This window comes from Myotis myotis, unplaced genomic scaffold (genome assembly GCF_014108235.1).
Source record: "Myotis myotis isolate mMyoMyo1 unplaced genomic scaffold, mMyoMyo1.p scaffold_m19_p_2, whole genome shotgun sequence".
In the NCBI taxonomy this organism is placed as follows: domain Eukaryota; kingdom Metazoa; phylum Chordata; class Mammalia; order Chiroptera; family Vespertilionidae; genus Myotis; species Myotis myotis.
Genome location: NW_023416324.1, coordinates 184,987,016 through 185,003,110, shown reverse-complemented (window position 1 = coordinate 185,003,110; position 16,095 = coordinate 184,987,016). Strand labels below are relative to the sequence as shown.

Below are 16,095 nucleotides of genomic sequence, written 5' to 3'. Positions count from 1 at the left end.
TCGTGGCAATGTCTCATGCATGGCTTAGGAAGGTGGACAAGAGACCACCAAGGGTCCCTCCCAACCTGGGTTTCTCATTTGATTGTCTCTGCCCATTTCTGATCTGGCATCATTCTCTCAGCTCATCAGAAAAGACACTAAAGAAATGTCTACTGAAAACCTGCTATGTAAATGTTAGCTGTCACTTCTATTGTTATTGTCCTTTCCTCTGATATTATTTTTTTGCTAACTTTATCACCCCTGGTTTTGTTTTATTTCAAAACAAAACATATGTGTGTATGTGTTTAATGGTATGCAAATATTTTTGCAAGCCAATTCAAATCCTTAGTAGAGCATATAAGTCATAAAAATGAAATAAAATAACATTCTACAGTTTATTATAAATGATACTAATAACAATACTAACATTCACTTAACACTTATTAAACACTAAGCACTGTGGTAGGCCTTCTATACACATTATTTCATTAATTCTCATAAGAACCCTGCAAGGTAGGTGCTAATATTATAATCCCCATTTTATAGATAAGGAAATTGAGTCAGAAGATACAAGTAATTCACTCAAGCTCCCAACTAAGCAGTGGTCTAACCTAACGATTTTTCTTATAACATAGCTTATAACAGACTCATATTAATAGGTATGTACTCCCATATAGCTTTTAAATTTGAATATTTTCACTTCAATCTTAAATAGAGGGACTCCAGAAAACACATATAGGCCCCTTAATCTAATAAACAGGTGACAACAGTGCGTTCATTTGGTCCTAATCTCACACTTTGGCACACTGTTGAGAAGAAAGGGCCTGCGCAGTAACCAGGTCATGTTTGACTAAGTGGTCTTTGAGTTTCACATTAAAATGTCCAGCGTTCTCACCTAATGTATCATTCTATTCATATGAAATGAATGAGCAAATCTAGAGAGGCAGAAAGTCGAATATTGGCTGCCTAGGACTGGGGGAAGAAAAAGGGAGAGAAGGGAGATGGATACAAGGTTTCTTTTGAAGGTGATGAAAATGTTCTACAATTAAACAGACTCATAGATGCAGAGAACAGAATGATGGTTGTCAGAGCGGATGTGAGGTGGGGGGCTGGGTGAAAAAGGTGAAGGGATTGAGAAGTACATATTGGTAGTTACAAAATAGTCACGGGGATGTAAAATATGGTGCAGGAAATGTGGTTAATCCAATGTAATAACTGTGTGTGGTGCTGGGTGGATATTGGAAATATCGGGGGGGACACTGTAAAATACATGATTGTCTAACCACTATGCTGTACACCTGAAACTAATACAAAAGAATATTGAATGTAAACTGTAATTGAATAATTTGTTTAAACTTTTAAAGAGAAAATGTTCTATAATTACATTATGGTGATGGTTATACTAAAAAACACTGAATTGTACACAAAGGGATTAACTTAAGGGATTCATGTAAGTTAAACACTATTGATGAAGCTGTTCAGGAACAATTTCCAGGGTGCAGTATCAAGTGATCTGTAGTCACTCATGTGGCTGCTGTCTTCCAGGACAAGCATGGAAACCAGCTGTGCAATAATTAAGCCTGTACCCAAGAACAAAATGTTCACACAACAATGAGGAGACTACAGACCATGCCTGTAGAGCTGGAAGTGTTCCTCGGAGGCATAATAGGCCTTTAGGCTCTTTTTCAAACGTCATTAGGTAAATGCTGAATGGTCTCAGCTTTTGATTTTTACCAACCCAGAAGAAATGGAAATATAATCTCATTCACCAGGACTAAACTGTTTTTAAATTAACAGAATGGAATATTAGAAACAGTTGCAATGGGGGAGTCAAAGGACCTCAAAAGGCCCCAAAGGCTCCAATCAAATCAATAGAACCTTGTGGCCTTCAGGACACCATCCTTCATGGCTTCATCTGTAAAATGAGGAAGGGAAAGAATGGAGTCAACTTCTCTAGGGTTCTTTTCCATCTTCATTATTCCAGTCGAGCCATCTCTTCTGAAAATTGTCTCAATAGGTTGACTTGTCCCTTTCTAAATATCAACTGCTCTTAGACCAAGGCAGCATTATCATGACCCATTGGAAATCGTGCAAGCGTCTTAGCTGGACTGATGTTTCAAGTGTTTAAATAGGCTCCACCCCACACCATTTATCAAACTATCTACCTTTTAATTGTATTTGCTATACCAGCTGACTAAAATTTTCAACCCAATGCATAAAAGTCAAAAGGCAGTTTCCTACAATAATGCATAAAGGCAGCAAAATAATTGTTCTCCAAAGTAAAAGTATCCTCTCCTTTATAAAAAATTGACCTTGCCTCAACTGTGGCCTGCCATTCCTCATCTATTTTAATTTTTATTATAAAAATAATAAAATTTTCTCAAAATAAACCTTAAGTTTATAAACTATTTGAGGAAATCAAAATCACTCTTAGCGCCACCAACATAAATCGATAGATTATGGGTGATGTTAATTAACCTACTATTAAATTTGGGTATGTCTTGTTCTCATTTTTTTCCTATACATGAGTTTTTATTTTTTGAATATATATTGATCATGTTTAAAAATATTATTATGCAGAAAAGTATAAGAAAACATATAAAGTAGCAGAAATTGCCACCTTCAAAATAATCCATAAACCCTATTAACTTAAGGTGACTACCCCTTCTGCCATCTCCCTAAGCCTAACACACAGAGAGGTATATTTTAAACATGGCCAAGTCTGTGATATACAAATAATTTGATATTGATTTAACTTAAAGATCTAGTACCAAAACTTCCTTCTATTACAATTTTTCATAAATAAAACTGGAATCCTACATAATGAAAAGCTAATATGCAAATTGTCCCCTTGACTGGGAGTTCAAGCAGGAGTTCGACCAGGGGGCAGGGCCAGATGGCCAACTGCCCACAGCCCCTCCTCCCAGCTGGCTCCACCCCCGATTGGCCCCCGACCCCGATCAGGGATGGGGCCAGCCGGCCAACCTCCCATGTCCCCTCCCCCCTGGCTGGCCAGCCTGATTGGCACAGCACCGATCCAGGTGGGCCTGCCGGACCCCACCCGTGCACAAATTCGTGCACCAGGCCTGTAGTAGTTACATAATGGTCCATCATGCAATTTTCTCTTCTGTTTTATTTCTAACTTTTCATGGTAATAAATAATACTTCAATGAGTGTTTTATACTGAAAGCTTTCACACTTCTACTTCAAAAATTCCAATCTACCACCCTATTCCTTTTGTGATTTCTTCTATTGGTTTTAGGAAAAGAAGTACTTTCCCATCCAAAGATCAGAAGTTTTGTTGTTATTGTTCCTTTTTTTTAATTTGTCTCCTTAATCTATGGACTATATGTTAATACATTAAGATTCCAAACTTATCTGTCATGTGTTTAAGTTTTAGCCAAATGTAGGTTATTTGCCCAACATTTTCAAATGCACACTTATGTTTTTAAAGGAAATGCATGCCTCATATTCTTGGCTTTCGACTAAACCTCAGGACTGACAAAATAACCAGAGCTTTGATTATCAGCAGGAAGTCATACTGGGAGGAATGAAGAGGCACTCACACAGGCCAAATTCAAGCTAAACAATCAGAAGGTCCAAGTCCCTGGCCTCAGTGTTTTATTGTTGTAGCCTTAAGAAGAAGTCTCAAGAGTTCCAAGGTCAGTTTATGTAGTTGAAAGACAGTTTTCAATGCTGTGGGCTTATTCGCCAATGTAAACTGGTCACTATGGGTCTCATTCACTGACCACGGGAAAACTCTATGTCCTGCCTTAGGTCACCACATTCTTGCCATTGATTATGAGTAGAACAGTTGAGGAAGCAGAACACAAGCTCACCCCCAGCCCAGTAGAAAAGGGACACAAAGGACATGCCTTACCGGTTGTCAGTGGGTCAACAGAAACATCTTTGAGTGTGAGGAGCAGCACAGATGTCAGTATGTACATGGCTGCTTCTCATTAATAATAAATATCAGATTATATTTCCCAAGAACATCAACTTCTCAGGCCGATTTTTTTTTTTTTTCCTACCGCAGCACCCTCTCCCCCACCATCCCTCCAAGGCACAATCCTGTTACTGCTGCTTGCTAGTTGCTATGACTTGAGACAAATTACATAACTTCTCTGGGACAGTTTCCACAATGAGAAAATGGGGATAATAAAGACAATTGACCTCGTAGGGTTGTTGTGAGGATTAAATAAGATGCTTAGGACAGTACTGCCCTTGGGAAATGTTTTTGGAGAGCTAGTTATTATTATTATTACTCTTACCACTGCCTCTACTACTCCTGCCATGATTGCTGTTACCATCACCCCCACAAATGCCAGAAGGTGAAACTGAAATTGGGCTCTTCAGCATGGAAGAGGGAACTTGGCAGGTCTCTGGTCAGATCAGTCCTGGACTAAAATCTGTCCTCAGCCTTTGCAAGCCCACTGAGAAGTCAGTATTTACTGTGATTACTGAAATAGTGAATTTCTGGGGTGGATGGCATCACAATCTCTCCTACTTTCTGTCCCCACTTTCTGATACGAAAGCACAAGAGCCACGCAAACTGGCACCTTCGATGAGCGTGGTTAAGAGCAAGAACCGGGACTGGGGGGCGGGGGGTGGGGGGCTAGGCAAGAAAAAGGTGGAGGTGGCACTGTTCATCGTAGCCTCTACATGAATCTCACATGGTAGAAACTGCAGTTCAAGAGCTGACACATCCCAAAAGATACAGAGTGAAGATCAAGACCGTGGGCAGGAATGAGAGTAATCTGGGGTGTGTGAGTAGGTGAAAACTTAACAAGGTTCAGCAGTCAGAAAAACCACCTCTAATACCACAATTACTGCTACTTATTCATTCCTTTTTTAGAGTGCCATTCAAGTTTCCCAGGGTTTCGAGTCTGGGACAATTCATGCCAAAATAGTTTACCTAAGGATGTAACTCCAACTTCAAAACTCAGGTTCATTTTAAAAGGAAATGAGGCTCACATGCTTCTGGATCATCGGCGAGGTACATAGGCCTCTGGACATCAATCAGACATCCAGAGGACTTTAAATATCAACAAGAAAGAGATCAACCAAAGGACTTGTATGCAGGCATATAAGCCTAACCAATGGACACAGACAACAGGGAGGTGAGGGTATGAGTAATGAGGGGGGGGGGGGGGCGGTTAGGGGGACAATTCGGGGATAAGGACACATATGTAATACCTTAATCAATAAAGAAAAAAAAAAGAAAAAGAAAGAAAGTGTGTTTATCCAACTCAGTTAATCAACTGAAAGCTCAACTTAAAATGAGAGAAAATGCCTGTCTCTATTTATTTTTTGCCAAAAGAAGAAATGTAACAAAAGGAAACCAGTCTGGCAAGATGAGAACAAGAATTGCAATGTGTGTTCCAGACCTAGAATCAGGAATAAGATTTGCTTAGCTATATTATCCCAAAATTATAGATTTTGAACACTCTATAGTCTTTTTTCCCTCCCCATGTTTAGAAGAAACTTATTTTAATGAATATTCTTTGGGAAAAAACCCTAAAACCTGTCTTTTAGGGAGTTTCCCCTCTTATTCTATTCTTTGCCTCATTGTTTATTTTTGTTTCTAATCAGAAATGAAGCAATTTCTGCAAACACAGAAACTGAAACCTACCAGACATAAATGAGCTTTTTAAGACTTTTATCCATGTAAGAGAAGCACAAACAAATATCAATAAGTAAAATGTCTCAACATTGTTCTTTTAAAATCACTGGGTAGCTACAATCAGATTGACAAAAGTCTCCCTTTAAAATTTAAATTAAAAACTGATGAACAAAATAGAACCAGAGACATGGTTACATGGTACAGACTGACAGATGTCAGAGGGGAGGTGGGTGTGTGTGTGGGGGGGAGAGGGGCGGGAGATGAAAGAAAGTGGAGAGACTAGCCAAAGAACATATATGCATAGCCCATGGACACATACAGCAATGTGATGAGGTCCACAAGGAGGGGAGGGAGAGGCAAAGGGGGAGGAATGGGGGACATCTGTAATAGTGTCAACAACAGAAATAAAATATAATTTAAAAAATTTAAATTAATAGCATTTAATAATTAATAATAGTACATACATGCCGCAATAGCATAATTAAGCAAGCCATAGAAATCTTTGCTTTTTTTTTTTTGGAAATCTACTAAAAACCGAGTATTTTTGCTGTTAGAGAAAGAACCTGCAGAGGCAGGGCTATAATATGGCTGCCCAGTTGTGTCTTAGGGTATAAAGTACAATCAGCTTTGTAATCCTGAAGTGGCATGCAGCCATCACTTTTACAACTTCAGCCTCAGCAGAAATGGTAACTGGGATCCTTAAAACGTAACAAGTCATCTCCAAGATGTTTTTTAATTACTTATTTCTGTCTCCCTCCTCCCTCAATGTTACTTTTTTAAAGAGTTGAAGATGGAGAACGGGACCCCGTCTGAAACACTGTACTTCCCGGCAAGCAGGGGGGTGGGGTGGGGGTGGGGGCCTGGAGAGAAGACTAAAATGGCAATAACAGAAGCAGAGCAGCATATTTAAAAACATTAGTGCATTATCTGGAACGAAAGCGCACGTAAAATAACAGAAAATCAAGTGTATTTCAAAAAGTGTTGTAAACTTTAAAATACCCAGCTGAACGCCTCTTATAGAACAACTTCATGCTGGGTTGCTTTGGTGACAAATTCACAAAAGTGAAATTGCTCTCTGGATCTTTAAGCGAATACAATTAAGGAAAACGTTCTCATGATACCTAGTCGTGTTGACTTAATTTAGTTGTGTTACTGTCAGCAATACATTTGCATCTTACAAGGCACATTCTAGCCTCACAGACATATTTACTCCTAGAGCAAACCTCAGATTCTGCGGACTCACAAGCAGTGACAATCAAGGAAGGAATTCAGCCCAGTTTAGTCCACCTGTACACTCTGCCTACATCCATTATTAGGTATTTTATGAGGCATTCCAGAAAAAAATGCCAGACTTTCCAAAGATACCTGGTTCATTGTAACTATCAGGAATAGGCCCTGGGGAAAACCACGCAGCAGGCAGGCACTCGAGTGGGAGGGACAACACCGCTAGCGGGAGCACAACACCCTGCTACCTGACGCTCAAACACAAAATACAATCAGCCGTGGAGGCCATCGTAGCTATGCCCAGAAGATTTAATGGGGAGGGCACCAAGAGTAATTCTGGAAAAGGAACTGAAAATGCTTACAAACAAGTACACATCTCGGAGCCTGCAAATCCAACACTCGGTGGTCATGTCTTCCTGGATTCTGCTGCATTCAAGAGAGTCAAACAATGCTTATACTATCAGGAGACTCATAACCCCCAAACCTCCGTTCTGTTCTACAGGAACACAACAACAGCACAAACACTACGCTGTCATCTCATCGCCCAGTGAGCACGGAGAGCAAGTCTGACAGATGCCACACAAAGTTCAAAATGTTATGTACTAACCTGGTGCCCCTGTGAAAACGGTCGCTTCATGTTGCTTTAAAGAAAGAATCCTTGCTAGGAAACTAATCTCCAAAGCAGCTGATAGTCAAGAGGTGGGGGGGACAACACTGACAGCCCAGGGAATCCACACACAGGGAAAGCAGACTGCTCCCAGTTTTCAGCCGCCTCCCTAAAGGCAACTTAAGTCAAAGCCAAGCCCACAGAGCACTTTAGCCTATAAGCTTCAGTAATGAACTCGAAACCACACCCCATATGTTAACTAGACACTGGGCTGCTGTGAGAAATAAAATCCACAGACAGAATAAGCTGAGGCTTAAGGCTTCGTGTTTGTGCTTGCTGTCGGAGAAAGCTAGAACACAAAAAACTTAACACAAAGAGAATTCACACCCCTTCAGACACTGCACTAAAGTGACTCATTTATTTTAAACAAGAGCAGTGCAGTCTGCCCTCCATGAAGGCCATGAAATGAGTTTTACATGGTTATCCAAGTTGGGTAGTGGTGGTGGTGGGAAAGCATAAACACTACAATTGCACATTGCATAAGAGGACACATGGAGTTACTGTTTCCGAGTCTCAGAGTCACACATCATCCGGATTTTCAGGTTTGTGGGGTTTTTTTGTTTGTTTTTTGTTTGTTTTTTTTGGTGGTGGTGGGGGGGGGGGCGGGGGGGGAGGATCACATTAAAAAGGTCTAAAACCTCATTAACCACTCAAGTCTAAAGTTCAAGAGGAAAATGAATCAAAGAACCTGAAAATTCACTCATAATTCAGTCTCACCATCTGCATTTAGGTTATATGTATATGATAAAAAAAGAAATTTTTTTTGTAGTTTTGGAGCTTTTTATAGTTTAAAATGGAACTTACTATGACTCACTGTCATTTCAAAGTATGGAATTTAAATTTATTTTTCATTCTAGGAAAAGGTAACTGATAATTTCTTTAAGGCATTTATATCTTAAAAGTCAATAATGTTTCAGCATAATGTTTACAAAAGAATAAGAAATGCTCTGCTTTTGAACATGATGTGTCTACAATACACACAATTTTCCCCTAGTTTTAACTCCAAGAAGAGCCTCAATTTTAATAGATTGATTTCTCTTCTATTTAAATAAGAGCTATATAACATAGTGGTCAAAGTTACCTGACTGTATTGTTTCTTTTAAGCCATAAGACTGAACCAAATATCCAAAGAAAAACTTGATTCACTGTTGTCAAGTAGATTTACATGTGTTTCTGATAAAATTCAAGTTACTCAAAACCTATGAAACATAAGTCATTAGCGTATTAGCTCAGCAAGATCAGGAAAAACCCAGAGACTCCCTCACACCTTAGACTTCCTGCCTTCCATCCACACCTGGGTCTTGGCTCAACATTTTTTCATGGGGTCACTTTAGATTAGTGGTTCCCAACCTTTTCTTGGCCATGCCCACCTAAGCATCTCTAAAATCCTGATGCTCCCCACCCCATGACATATAATTCTTATTATTCAAAAAGTGAACTCCTATTCATGTGGAGGAAGCCTAAAAGGCCATTAACTTGGTCTAAACAAGCTTCCAAAGAACATGGCATCCATGAAAGAGAAAAATAAAAGAATGAAAGGACAGGTGAAGTGCTGAGGAAGAAATCACTAAGAAATTGTTTAAAAAATAATACTAATATGAAGTTATATGAAAAAATAGCAAGTAATGTTTCAAAACATATAATAGAGAACAGAATTGCATAAATATGTCATAATATACATTTATATGATGTATATGAAGCCCCTAGAACCATAAGAAATGCAAAAAATTCACTGTTAATTAAAAATCAAATTGCCCCCCTATGGGGGGTGGTGCCTCTTGTTGGGAACCCCTGCTTTAGAATGAGAGGGGCAAGAGAGTCACCTTGGTGAGAAAACTACCCTCAAGGACTGTGGCCCAGGCCTTAAAAAGGAGCCAGTACCCCACCTGGTGGCAAAACTAAGAAAAGGCTAGAACAGTTAAACCTCCAGGGAAATACTACTTTGATGCTGGAAGAAAAACAAAAAGAAAAGAATCAATTATTAGAGCTCATTAATGTCAAATACAATATGTAGTAGGGCTCCTGAAAATTTTTTCTCCCACAAGAGTGGTCTAGTTCTAGGTGACATAAAAATACTCATGCAAAAAAAGAAAATAATTACGTTCAAAACCATTTCTTTTATGTGGATCTAGTTTGCAAACATGTATGACGATTTGCATTCAAAAAGAAATCCTTTGATAAGTAATATTGATCTCTCTTTTACCCAAAGAGCTACAAAAAAATCATATGAGGTCAACATAATCTCTGAAGTGAAAGAAAAATGGAAATATTCTCACCTGAGATAGCTAACTACTGGTGGGATGACTCACTATGGTTTCAAAATATGGAATTTAAATGTCTCCACCATTCTACTAAAAAGCTGTATTCCTAGGATTTTCCTTACCTTTCCTGTAAAAAAAGTTTATTTTGTCTGATATAAATTACTTCTGCTAAAATCAACATTCAATATCAACCTCAGTGGAGATAAAGAACAATTAAATATTGGGTTTTGAATTATACTACAGTCTTTAACAAAAACTCCAGCAAAAATTAAAGTATCTTTTATATGAACCCAAGCCACACTGCTGAAACCAAAACCAATAATAATAGCTAATGTTTAAGCTCTTATTATAATCTAGCCCTGGTTCTAACGTGTTTTACATATATTAACTTATTGATCACTCGATTATTATACCAGTTTTACAGATGAGGAAAGCGAGGCACCTAAATTAAGCTAAGTACCCTGCCAAGATCAAATAGCCAGGGGTGGAACTGGGATTAGAATCTAAGCAGTCTGGCTCTGAAGTCAGTGCTCCTAACCACATACTTTAATAATTCTGTCCCCCGAGGACACACTGCTTGTGAAAGCCCTCCAGAGTCTGGTCAAAGCACAGGTGGAGGAGATGGTTGGGCAAGAACTGCTCTGTAGGCAGTGCTCAGGATGCTGCAGGCTGGGAAAGGCTTTCTAGCAAAGCGGACACAGCACTGAGACCTGAAGGCAGTAGGGCAGGTAAGGGACCCCCAGGCAGAGGGCACTCACTGGGCTTGCCGAGGCAAAAGGGGGAAATGGGGGGCAAGCCATTGGAGGGACCACTGGGAGCTCGGGGAGGCTGGGGACCTGCAGTGAAAAAAAAGTAAAAAACACTTCGAGGAAGGCTGGAGTCCTCTGATGTCGCCTCATGAAGGCAAAGAGGCATCATCAAGAGATTTTAAACCAGAAAGTGATGAGATGTGCACGTCAGAAAGATAAGTAAGGAAGAATGAGGCCTTGGGGTGAGTAGCAATTTAGAAGATGTGCCAGGGAAAGGGAAAGGCAGACCAGTGCTTTGAAATGTACAAGTTTACACTTTACAAACTTTATCAAGAAGGCTGGAGCAGTAATCCTGGCGACTTGGGTGCTCACTAGCTCCCTTGCTCAAGCAAGGATTGGGGCCTGAGCCATACGGTTGTTAACGCCATCCACAGAGCTGAGAAACACAGAAGAGCAGGCTGGCGGGAAGAGGGAGGTGGGATGGCCAGGCTGCAGAGCTGGCTTTAGAGGCTGCGTGAGGTCCTGTGGGCCATGCAAGGTGCAGGTATAGCGGGCGGCAGGAGCTACAGGTCTGTGCTCCAGTCCCCTGCCTGCACAGGAGGGCCACACCTGGGAGTCAGTGCACTAAAGGGTGACTGCAGGTGGAGGGCACAGCAGGGTGCTTGACCTGGACCCTGGAGAGTGCACAGCATAAGAGGAAAGGGTACAGTTTTTAGGCAAGGGGATTTGGGGACCTCAGACCGAATTCAGGCTCTGGGTGGTGAAAATTTCATTGTAATATTTATTAACCTCTAAAATTTAACATGTCCTTCCATTACAAATGTAAGCAATAGTCCACAGTAAAATTAGCCAGTCCTATGACTTGTCACAAGTAGAAATCAAAGAAATCCTATCACATTACAGTTGTTGCAAATATCTCAAAGTATCATTTCCACTCATGTCCACTTCATAATTACAGTAATTAGACCTACCACTTGCTCTTGGTATGTAATGCATTAGTAAAGACTCTATATTACAATATTACATTTTTTAGCATATTGATAATTTCAGTATAATTGGTTTCCTTGGTAATCCTATGCACTCTAATTTTATGCATTAAACATTATTCTAAAAAGGGATTCATTAGCTTCACTAGAATGCCAAAGGGGTTCCATGACACACACACAGAAATGTAAAGAACATCTGATTTAAAGAGGTAAAGAAAAACCCACAGGAAGATTTTTTAAATGCATTTAGAAAAGGAGGGACCTAAGATGAGATGACCCACAATTCAAATCCAGGACTTCTCACTTGTGTTCTTTCCTCTGCCAACTCTACATCCTAAAATAGTTAGACCTACCACTAGCTCTTGATATGTACTCTCTATATATAAAGAGCCAGGGTCCATAACAACCGAAGGCTGAATCAAACACAGGAAGTCAGTGCTGGGTTGCCATGGCGACCCAGCACTGACAGCAGCCAGTGCTGGCACAGTGACCCAGCACTGACTGCTGAGGGGGCTGCAGATCAGGCCCGGAGAGAGGCCTGCAGAGAAAGAGGCAGGGTCTGATCCGCAGCCTCTGTGGCAGCTGTTGATCAGCTGTTGCCTCTCTCTTTCTCTCCCAGCTTCTCCAGCAGCCACGCCTCTGTTTTTCTCTAGGCCTCTGCGGGGGGCTGCTAATCAGCTCCGCCTCTTTGATTCAGGCCCAGAGATAGGCCTGGAGATGCTGACTGGCATAGAAACCGACTAATCAGAAACTAATCTGGGTTAAGTGCCAGGAGCCAATGGCTGTCTAGGAGGCAGAGCTTTTGATGCTGACTGGCATAGAAACCGACCAATCAGAACCTAATTGGGGTGAACTGTGAAGGCAGAACCTAAGGTGGGGGCTGAGGAGGGATTTTAAGGGCAACAGCTGTTTGGTGTAAGGTGTAAGAAAGCAGTTCAATTTTTTAATGACTGCTTTGGCAGTATAGTGCATATGGCTGGCTATCAGTCCAGAAATAGGGATTATGTGTTTTTGTCTTCCAAGAGCATCTCCTCCTGCTGAAAAAGGCTTTCCCCCACTCCCATTTAAGCAATCCTATCCTATATAATCTATCTATACTAATAAAGGGGTAATATGCTAATTATATCAGGTCAACTGGCCATCTTCCAGATGTTCGACTTCCTTTTGGAGAAAGCCATGGTGGTGGGAACAGAGGCAGAAGCCGTTAGGAGCGATCAGGCCAGCAGGGGAGGGCAGTTGGGGGTGAGATCAGGCCAGCAGGGGAGGGCAGGTGGGGTGAGAATCAGGCCGGCAGGGCAGGCAGTTAGGTGTACACTCAGGCTGGCAGGGGAGTGGTTAGGGGGTGACTCAGGCTGGCAGGCAGAAGCGGTTAGGGGCAATCAGGCAGGCAGGCAAGCGGTTGGGAGCCAGCAGTCCCGGATTATGAGAGGGATGTCTGACCCCCGAGGGGTCCCAGATTTGAGAGGATGCATGCTGGGTTGAGGGACACCCCATCCCCAGTGCATGAATTTTGGGCACCAGGCCTCTAGTCTATAATAAAAAAAGTGTAATATGCTAATTAGACCAGACGTCTCTCAGGATGAAGCCGGGGCGGCAGTGGGGCTGAGGCAGAGGCAGTCTCTGCGGTGGAGGGGGCCAAGCCCCTTGCATAAATTTCGTGCATCGGGCCTCTAGTGCATTAATAAAGACTCTGTATTACAGTATTACATTTTTTGTAACGGTGATCATCAGTATAATTGATTTCCTTTGTAATCCCTTCATGTGTCAATAAAGTGCTTTCACATGGATCACAAAGTCCCAGAGTAACAAATGGCAGAGGCTAATCTCCCTGAGACCTCAGAAGAGCCACAGTCCAAGAAGACACCAGTCCCAGATGGCCGGTGGCATCTTCCACTGCACCCCGTGGAGCCACAGTCACCAGCACAGGGCAGTATGAAGAAGAGCAGATCCCTTATGTCATAGGAGCGAGACCCTGATCAGGAGAGAAAGGAACAGTGAGTACAGAGCAGTGAGTGGGTCCTGCTTGTCCTCAGGCTTCCATTTACAGGCAAGGAACAAGTTATTTGGAGCCTTTGCTCAAAGCTCTTTTAATTCGTTCTGATTGGTGATCCAAGGTGAATGACAAGATTTACAATATTTCACATGTTTCATTTTCCTTTGCTATAAGCAGAACAGAAGCCTGTACTTAAGCAATTAATTTGAAATTAGACAGACAAGCTGGAACAAGGCGCTCTCTGTTCCCGCGCTGTGCCCACCAACTGGCGTCCATGATTTAATCAGTGACATGTGCTGCCAGGGCTGCCTTAGCAACAATGTCCCTTATTGTCTTCACATCCACTCCCTATTCTGCAACATCTGTCATGGTTCATATCTCTATTTTATTCTATTTTGTCCTCTTACTTTTACAGGGTAATTTTCTTAATTACTACAAATTGCTCTGAAATCTATACTAACTCTCCAAGAGGTAACAAGATTTTGTGACTTGGTAATAAGAATCTTAGGGTGCACAAATGGACGCCCTTCTAGGTTACTGCAAATTTTCACAAAATTATATCAGTAAAGCAAATTTTGTCTCATGATTGGCTAGATAACTTACCTTTTTGTAAATATAACCTAATCAGCTCAGAGATTACTTTGGCCCCTTCTTGTATAATGCATGCTTTCCTTTTACACAATAATGAATATGTTGCTTTATATGACTGACATAAAATGCTCTTCTGAAAAACAAGTTGAGTATTTCTTAATGCTCATGTTAAAATGTAAATTATGTTCTTTGATTGGTCTTGAATTTCCAAGTTTCTCTATGGTTTTCTTTCTTTTTTTAATAAGGAAAAACAGTCAAAATTGCCCCTTGCCTCTAGGCCCAACCACCTAAAACCTAGAGTGAGAATTCTTGTGGGTAAAAAAAAGAAAGTTCAAAGTTGGCATCCGAGCTCTGGAACAGCAGAGGGGGGCCTCCAGCTGCTGCCTCTCTGTGGACACACAGAAACGTGGACACATGGACTTAGCACAGCCATCCACTGGGAGTGCAGCAGAGGGTCACACCCCAGCCGCCTGCGCTGTGGGGGAGAAGGGACTGGACCTGCAGCCACAAGCCCGTGTCTGTTACCTTCTAACCACACAGAGGCACTTCCTGCCTTGCTTGCCCAATCTGGGTAAGGAAGGGCATCCTGTCACCCTGGCGGTTCTTGCAGCCTGAAGCCACTTGCTTTTTTGTCCCCACCTTGTTTTCTTTGCCCTGCCCTCCAACTGCTTCCCCACAAGACCTCTCCTTCCAGCCAAACTGGTTTAATCCATTTTTCAGCCCTTAGTTCTTCCCTCTTTGGGTCTGGGCCACTGCCCTCCCTGTGATGCCCTTCCCCTTATGGCCAGGAAAGAATGAAAATCCTCCCCCCACATTTCAAGGGGCAGCCCAGACCACACTGCCTTCTCAGACCACCCTGGGTGTAAAAATATCATGTTTATATCTCACACCTAGAACAATGTCATCAGCAAATGCATTAGACAACTAAATGAAAAGACAACCTACTGAATGGGAAAAGATACCCACCAATGCTACATCTAAAAGGGGACTAATATTCAAAATTTATAAGAACTCATAAAACTCAACACCAAAAAAACAACAAGCAATCCTATCTAAAAATGGAGAGAACCTGAATAAACACTTCTCCAAAGAGGACCTACAGATGGCCAATAGACATATGAAAAAAATGTTCAATGTCATTAATCATCAAAGAAATGCTAATTAAAACGACAATGAGATACCATCTCACACCTGTCAGAACGGATATCATCAGTAAATCTACAAACAAGTGCTGGTGAGGATGTAGAGGAAAGGAACCCTTGTGCACTGTTGGTGGGAATGCAAATTGGTGCAGTCATGATTAAAAACAGTATGGATATTTCTCAAAAAATTAAAAATGGACCTGCCTTATGACCCAGCAATTGCACTTCAGGGTATATATCCAAAGAAACCCAAAACACTAATATGAAAGATATGTGCACCCCTATGTTCATTGTATTGTTATTTATAATAGGCAAGATATGGAAGCAACCTAAATGCCCATCAATAGAGCAATGAATAAAAAATATTGGTACATATATACAATGAAATATTATTCAGCCATAAAAAAGAATGAAATCTTATCATTTGAGACAACATGGATGGACCCAGAGGGTGTTATGCTAAGTGAAGTCAGACAGAGAAAGACAAATAGCATATAAATTCACTTATCCTATATAATAAAAACCTAATATGCTAAGTGTCCAGTTGGCCATTCAACCAAAGTGTAATATGCTGATGATATGCTAAGGCCACTCAACTGCTCGCTATGACGTGCACTGACAACCAGGGGGCAGACTCTCTGACCAGTAGGTTAGCTTGCTGCTGGGGTCCGGCGATTGGGATTGAGTGAGATGGGCCGAACATGCCCTGGAGCCTTCCCGCAGTCCATCCCCATCCCCAATCATGCATCGGTGGGGTCACAGCTGGCGAGTGCAGCGGCAATGGCAGGAGCCCCTCCCGCCTCTGCAGCAGTGCTAAGGATGTCCAACTACTGGCTTAGGCCGGCTCCCCACGGGAAGCCGGCCTAAGCCAGCAGTCGCA

At 41.6% G+C, this 16,095-nt stretch overlaps 1 protein-coding gene across 4 annotated transcripts in view; it reads right to left on the bottom strand.

The window, feature by feature from the left end:
* The window catches only part of PLD1 (phospholipase D1), a 198,297-nt gene that overhangs the window by 134,881 nt on the left and 47,321 nt on the right, over positions 1-16,095 (bottom strand). Inside the window, exon 1 of one of the 4 annotated variants that reach the window (XM_036348129.1) lies at positions 7,434-7,612. The exons of 2 other annotated variants lie outside the window; for them this stretch is intronic. The gene's annotated coding sequence lies outside the window, so the exon portion shown is untranslated. Of the gene's footprint in view, positions 1-7,433; positions 7,613-16,095 lie in introns of those variants that run through there. One more of the 4 variants, XM_036348125.1, reaches the window with a different exon arrangement.